The 7,443-nt window shown below is 43.8% G+C and overlaps 1 pseudogene; it reads right to left on the reverse strand.

The window, feature by feature from the left end:
• Positions 1–7,216, reverse strand: part of LOC122043526 — a 46,793-nt pseudogene extending 39,577 nt beyond the window's left edge.
• Between the last annotated feature and the right edge of the window lie 227 nt (positions 7,217–7,443).

The following is a 7,443-nucleotide window of genomic DNA, read 5'->3' on the forward strand; positions in this document are numbered from 1 at the left end:
TGTGAGCCTCATCTAAAATCTGTCTCCGTAGCTCCTCCTGATCTGGAACACAGAGTCTATCACCAAAATACAACACCCCGCTATCGGACACTCTGAATTCTCTACTTTCTGATTCTGTTAGCCCTTGCTTGATTTTCTGAATTTCAGGGTCCTGGTCCTGAGCTGACTGAATATCACCAAGCAAGGTAGACTCTAAGGTCATAGTAGAGAGCTGTCCGATGATGAGTTCGAGACCAAAATCCGCGATCTCCTTCTGTAGGGGTGGTGACATGGTTGCTAGAGATAATAAGGTAGCGCTGGATTTTCTGCTAAGTGCATCTGCTACCCTATTGGCTTTCCCTGGGTGGTAGAGGATGTCTATGTCATAATCTTTGACTAGCTCTAGCCACCTGCGCTGTCGCATATTCAGATCCTTCTGAGTGAAGAAGTACTTCAGACTCTGATGATCTGTATACACTCTGCACTGAGCTCTATACAAATAATGTCTCCAAATTTTGAGAGTGAACACTACTGCTGCAAGCTCAAGATCATGAGTAGGGTAGTTCTTCTCATAATCCTTGAGTTGTCTGGAGGCATAGGCGATTACCGCATCAGTAATGCTCCTAATCCCAATTTAGAGGCGTCACTATATATATCAAAGCTATTTGTGGTAGAGTCGAATAGGTGCACTAGTCAATCTCCTCTTGAGTTATTTGAAAATTCTCATGATCCTCATCACTTGAAATTTCTTGTTCTTCTGGTGAGAGGTATCGGTGGTGAGGCTATCTGGAGAAGTCCTCTACAAACTTTCGTAATATCCTGCTAATCCTGATCTCGCTGGCGTTCCTAGGTCTCCTCCAGTTACTTGCTTCTATCTTGTTGGGATCTACCATAATACCATCCTTTGAGATTACGTGACCCAGGAAGGACACCGATTTAGCCAAAACTCACATTTCGTGAACTTGGCGTATAGTTGGTTCTGCTGAAGGGTTACTAGTCTCAGGTGCTCGAGTGTTCTTCCTGAGTTTCTGAGTAGATAAGAATGTCATCGATAAACACAATAACAAACTTATCTAAATACTCCCTGAATACCCTGTTCATGAGATCCATGAATGTAGCTGGAGCATTTGTCACGCCAAAAGGCATAACTACGAACTCGTAATGTCCGTATCTGGTCCTGAATGTCGTCTTCGATATATCACCCTCCTTGACTCTGACTTGGTGATATCCTGATCTGAGGTCAATTTTTGAGAACACTGCTGCTCCCTTTAATTGGTCGAACAGGTCATCTATTCTGGGAAGAGGATACCTATTCTTGATCGTGACCTGATTCAGTGCTCTGTAGTCTATACATAGCCGCATGCTTCCATCCTTCTTCTTCACGAATAGCACAGGCGCTCCCCATGGTGAGTGACTAGGGCGTATGAAGCCCTTGTCAAGTAGCTCCTGTAGCTGCTCATGAAGTTCCTTCAGTTCTGCTGGAGCCATGCGGTAGGGCGCTTTGGATATAGGATTGGTGCCGGGAAAGAGCTCTATCTCAAATTCAATCTCACAGTGGTGCTAGGCTGGTAACTCTTCGGGGAAGATGGTGGGTAGTCACATACAACTCGGACCTCTGCTAGTTGTTGGTCTCATGGCTGGTATTGACTACATGTGCTAGGTACCCGTACATCCCGAATCCATCAACCTGCCTTCATGTGAGAGAAATTTTTCGGCTTTTCTCTTTGGTTCTCCGATATACTCGAACTATACTGGTTGGAATACGACTTTCCATTTACGGCACTCTATGGAAGCACCGTATTTGATCGAAGTCCATCCCAAGGATGACGTCGTAGTCGGTCATTTTCAGGATCGGATCGCAGAAGAGTTCTCTGTCTGCTATAATGTTCTGAGCCGATGCGTGGATGCCATGACCTCTCCGAAGGTAGTGCCGTCGAAACTGACCACTGAGTACCTGGGGTATTTCTAATTTCTCGGAGAACACCACGGCTATATATGAATGGGTTGCCCGATGTCAAATAGAGCAGTGTATCTTTGAAAAATGCTAATCGACACTGTGACGTTGTCGAGGCATTTGCTCGTCCTCTCCGGTGAGTGAGTAGATCCTCGCGTTCGCCATAGTGGAGGGGCTTCTAGTCGGCCCTAGCTGATAAGTGGACCTTCGAGCGGCCTGCATGTGATGTAGCTGAGCTGGCTTGGATCTGCTGTGGTTGAGGAAGACCGGTCTTGTTCGGCCATTGCTTGGCCATGTGCCCTTCTTGTCCACATTCAAAGCATCCTCGTGTGCCCTTGCGACAAACCCACAGGTGGAATTTCCCACAAGTGGCACACTTTGGATAATGGGTCGCTTGCTAGATGGTCCTCCTTTGAGTCACTCCCGATTTGCGCTTCTTGTTGGAGTTCCCTTTCCAGTAGCTGTGGCCTTGCTGTTTTGAGTGTGAGAGTTTCCTTGGCCCTTGGACTCGAGGAGGCTTGCATGCTGTTCTGGTAATGCTCTATGGTCAAGGCACCGCTCACTAACTCCTCTGTGGTTTGTGGCCTATGTATGCCTGCTATCTCTATCCGGCCTCGGCATCTTGAGCATCAACTGATCCGTTCCTTTTCCGTGCCGACTAGCTCTAGGCATAGGCAGAGCCAACTGTTGAATTTCTTCACGGCTTCCTCAATCGAGAGGTTGCCGAAACTCGGTGAACTCGTCATAGTAGCGGTTTGTAACCCGCATATGAAAGAACTCCTCAAAAATTCTTTCTCAAAGTCGGCCCATGTCATCGGTTCACTGGGCGCTTCCTTTCATTCCCACCACATGCGTGCGTCTCCTGTCGGTGAAGGAGGCACACTTCACCTTCTCGTGTTCGTCCAGAAGCTCCATCGTGCTCTCCAGTGTTTTGAACCAGGCTTGTGCATCCCATGGTTCACTAACGCCTGAGAAGTTCTCTGGCTTGACTCGCTGCCACTGGATCAGATAGGCTTCCTTTCTTGGCTCAGCTGCTGGTGCTGGTGTTGGCGCTGTAGGCTGAGCTGGTGGAACCTCTAAGACTTCTGGAGTCGTCAGGTTCGGTTCCGGGGTGACTGTGGGGGTACTCTGCTGATTAGCCTTTAAGGTGGCTATTTCCTGTTGCTGTTCAGCTAGCTACTGCTGTAATCGAGCCACCAATGCTGGAAGGCACTGAACTGCCTGCCTCTTGCTGGGGCTCAGTAGCTAGTGCCCTTCTAGCTGGGCGTCCTCGTGCCATTTCTAAAGACATAGAGAACATAGGTATAACTAACACTATCACAGTTATCTAACTACTGATATCATGTTTAAACTATCACGTACTAACAAGCAGTAGGTATATAAACATGAACTGTAATAATGAACAAGAAGCATAAATAAAGTAGAGGTGTTCTTACTTGGAAGCTGCAGGTACAATGCTGATGTGTGTGTAGGAAGTATGGAACACTGCTCTGATACCACTCTGTAACGACCCGCCTTCTACCACTAGGCTGTAAGGCTGATCGTCACATTATGCTGTGCTAAACTATTCCCTGACCATTCAGTAAGTCTAGATGCGGAAGCTGTACTAATTAAAATTTTACTAAAACACTGACATTTCTTGGTTCTATACATGCTAAGGAAGGTAACTAACTACTCATAACATGTCTTACCTTCCCCATGGCCAAGGAACTGGACTTAGACACTTCCATGCTGATACCAGACCTCCCAATCGATCCACGGATCGATTGGAATAGTCGGATCGATCCAGTGATCGATCCAGCCGGCAACTGTATGCGGGACATAAGTTGGATCGATCCAGTGATCGATCCAGCATGCTACTGTGGCCGGGACGATAATTTGGATCGATCGGCTGATCGATCCAGGTTGATCAATCGATCCAGTGATCGATTAGCGGAGCAGATTGCCCAATCGATCAGCTGATCGATTGGAAACCCTCGAATCGATCAGCTGATCGATTCGAGTTACTGATTTCGTGCCAAATGTCTGATTTCAGCACTGTTTCGTGCCTCAACCACATTACAAGTACTAAAATGACTAAGAAACACTCTAATGACAACAACTAACATTCTAACAACATAAAAGAGGTGTTCTAAGCATAATAAAGTGCATGGTTAACTAATTCGTAATGAATAACATACTAAAGTGCAAGATGATAAAAAGAAACACTGAAAAGTTCTAATGTTTGAAATAAAGCTTGCTAAGGTTCCCTAAGATCTTCTTCCAGGTTCCATCCACACACATCCTTATCAGTGCATTGACCTCCAGCCTCCGCTAGTCCATCCTTCCTTTACCTTTATCTGCAGTATAAGGAAAAATAGAATCTGTAAGCTTAACGCTTAGTAAGAAACCATCTACCTCACAAAATCATGCATTAGATGCAGTATGCTTTTAAATCATGCTATTTGAAAACATGCACTGAACTTACTAAAACATGGTATACTGAAATCATAAGGCATAACATATAAGCATGGCATAAGCACTGAATCATGGCAAAGCAACCAAATGAACACTGAACTGAATATAGTCTAACTAACCGAAACTGAATCTGTAATTGGAAACAAACTCAACTAGCATAACTGATTTTGAGTTTTGAAATCTAATACATAATAAGTGAAAATACTAAACATGCTGTTGGGCCCGGCAACCGTACTTGCTGTGCGCGCATCCCTACTAGACCCGGGGTTGCAAGTCCCGAATTTAGTAGGGTTGTCTAGGCTATCTGAACCTAGGGACGACTGTGGGAGTCCAACCCAATGGATATCTAATCCAGTACAGTGCCACTGAAAATAAAATACTGAATATAGCTAAACTGTTCTAAATTGCTGTTTCTAGGTTATCTGAACCTAGAGCTAGGTTGTCTGAACCCAGAGGCGACTGTGGGAGCCCACCCATTGGACCGTAGTCTCATAAAAACTGAACTAAACTAATGTGCTGGTTTAAATGCCTCTAATGCATTTAATTGAGCTATTAAACATAACTGAGGTGGTATTTAGCTACACTAACATTTTACCGAACACTTGGTGTGCTCCAACTCTCTCCTCTAATAGGGAGATCACCTCTAGGCACCCGACAACGTCTAGAATCTCCAACTAAAGGAGAACAACGTGTCCGGCCCGTCTAGAGGTGTTCAACTAGATCCCTAAATCCTCGAGGAGGGTTTAACATACCCTATGTGCCGGAAAAACCTGCATATAGCTAAAACTAATGCATAGGAAACCAACCGGAGCTATTATACTGCAGGTGAGGGGTTTCTTACCTCTTGATCGTAATTTCTTACGATTCTATTCGCTAGAGTTCCGGTGGAGATGATCCTCTCGACGATCCGATCACGTCTTCGCGTTCCTCTCGCGGAGAAGAACCTCTTTCGTGTTGGAGTCGTCGCCGGAAGCTGAACCTATGGACCCTTGCCTTGGTGTGCCGTGCGTGAGGAAGAGGAGAAGGAGGGAGAGGCGGCGGTGAGGTTTTGGAAGGGAAAAGTGGCGTGAGGTGAGGAGGTGCCGAACCAATCCTAAAATAAACCAACCCAACTTAAGTTCTTCTATTTATATTGAGTGGGTAACTAGGCCCAATTCTAATATAAATATAACTGATTCCTCTTTCTTTCAGCACGGCCCTGCTGGGTTCACTGGTTACTAAACTTATCCGTAAACCATAGGTCTCGGGTTCGATTCCCGCCTAAGCTATTTTACGGTTCTAATTATTTTTGCTACTTCCGCTACTCGAAAAATTCCGGAATAATATCTAAAAATCCCAGAAATATCATACTATATTTCTAAAACAGTTTTGAGAATTTTCGGGCTTTACAACGATAGGGACCGAGAGGAGGAATTGGTTTTGGTCTCCCGATAAAATTAAGCATCCCATGTTCGCCCCGAACACACAACTTAATTTTATCAATGATAATTCATTCCACTAGAGAACTATCATTGAACTACCGCACCAATCCCAAATTACATTTTTGGGCTCCTTCTTATTATGAGTGTGTTAGTCTCCCTGTGTTTAAGATATCGAATGTCCACTAATTAAGTGAGTTACTGACAACTCATTTAATTAATATCTAAGTCCAAGAGTAGTACCACTCAACCTTATTATCATGTCGGACTAAGTCCACCTGCAGGGTTTAACATGACAATCTTTATGAGCTCCTCTTGAGGACATTATCAACCTAGTATCACTAGGACACAGTTTCCTTCTATAATCAACAACACACACTATGAGTGATACCATTTCCCAATTTATCGGGTTTATTGATTCATCGAACTAAATCTCACCCATTGATAAATTAAAGAAATAAATATCAAACATATGTGTTTGTTATTATATTAGGATTAAGCACACACTTCCATAATAAGCGAGGTCTTTGTTCCTTTATAAAGTCAGTATAAAAGAAACGACCTCAAATGGTCCTACTCAATATACTCTGAGTGTACTAGTGTAATTATATAGTCAAGATAAACTAATACCTAATTACACTACGACCTTCTAATGGTTTGTTCCTTTCCATTCTGGTCGTGAGCTACTGTTTATAATTTATAAGGTACTGATAACATCATCTTCTGTATGTGACACCACATACTATGTTATCTACAATATAAATTAAATGAACAACTACAAACAAATGTAGATAATTAGACCAAATGTGATTCTTTATTCATAATGAATGTTTACAAAGCTTAGGCTTTCAGTATACACTCCAACAATGTCCTCTACTTGTTCCCCAAGTTTAACAAGAAGACATCTCATGGCAACCCTGAACTCCCGTAGTTGATCTCTCAAGTGCTTTCTCTTGCTCCTCAGTTCATTAAACCTCAGCAGAGTAGTATGACGAGATGAAATATTATTGATCTTCATTGAGAGGTCGCTAATCTTATGCTCCAAGAATTGCACTCCTATATAATAAAGAAGTCCTCTAATGTGACCGCAAAATAGAGCCTTCAAAAGAATCTCCTCCTCGGATTTATCATATGGAGCGGCGAAGGCGACTTCAATGAGAGGGGTGAGGAGGTGGGCGCCATCAAGGCGGCGGTCCCATAAGAGAATGGCATCAAGGGCATCACCATAGATGTTGAAGAAGAGACGCACAAAAATACGGCCTGAGGAGTATATGTAGTGAAAGATCGTGCAAGAGGGAATGGAAGAGATGAGCTCGTGGACGTCAGAGAAACACATGTCCTCACGTACATTGTGAGTCGAGCAATAGAGAACGACGACGAAGGGTGGCCACGGCGGATAATCCTCCATTTGATGATGTTGGTGGAGGAAGTTGGTGAACCTAGAGGGAGGGAGAGGAGTGAGGTAGGTTGCTTCAAATTATCATATAAATAATATATGGTCATGCCTATATGGATTTAGTGAATTGCCAATGTTGTCAAACTGGACATTGATCACTGTATTTTTTTTTTTTTTTGCAATTTTGATGAATGGTTAACTAGACCAGTAAAAATGACAATTTAAGGGGAAATGGCAGG

The sequence above is a fragment of the Zingiber officinale genome, chromosome 2A (genome assembly GCF_018446385.1).
Source record: "Zingiber officinale cultivar Zhangliang chromosome 2A, Zo_v1.1, whole genome shotgun sequence".
Classification (NCBI taxonomy): domain Eukaryota; kingdom Viridiplantae; phylum Streptophyta; class Magnoliopsida; order Zingiberales; family Zingiberaceae; genus Zingiber; species Zingiber officinale.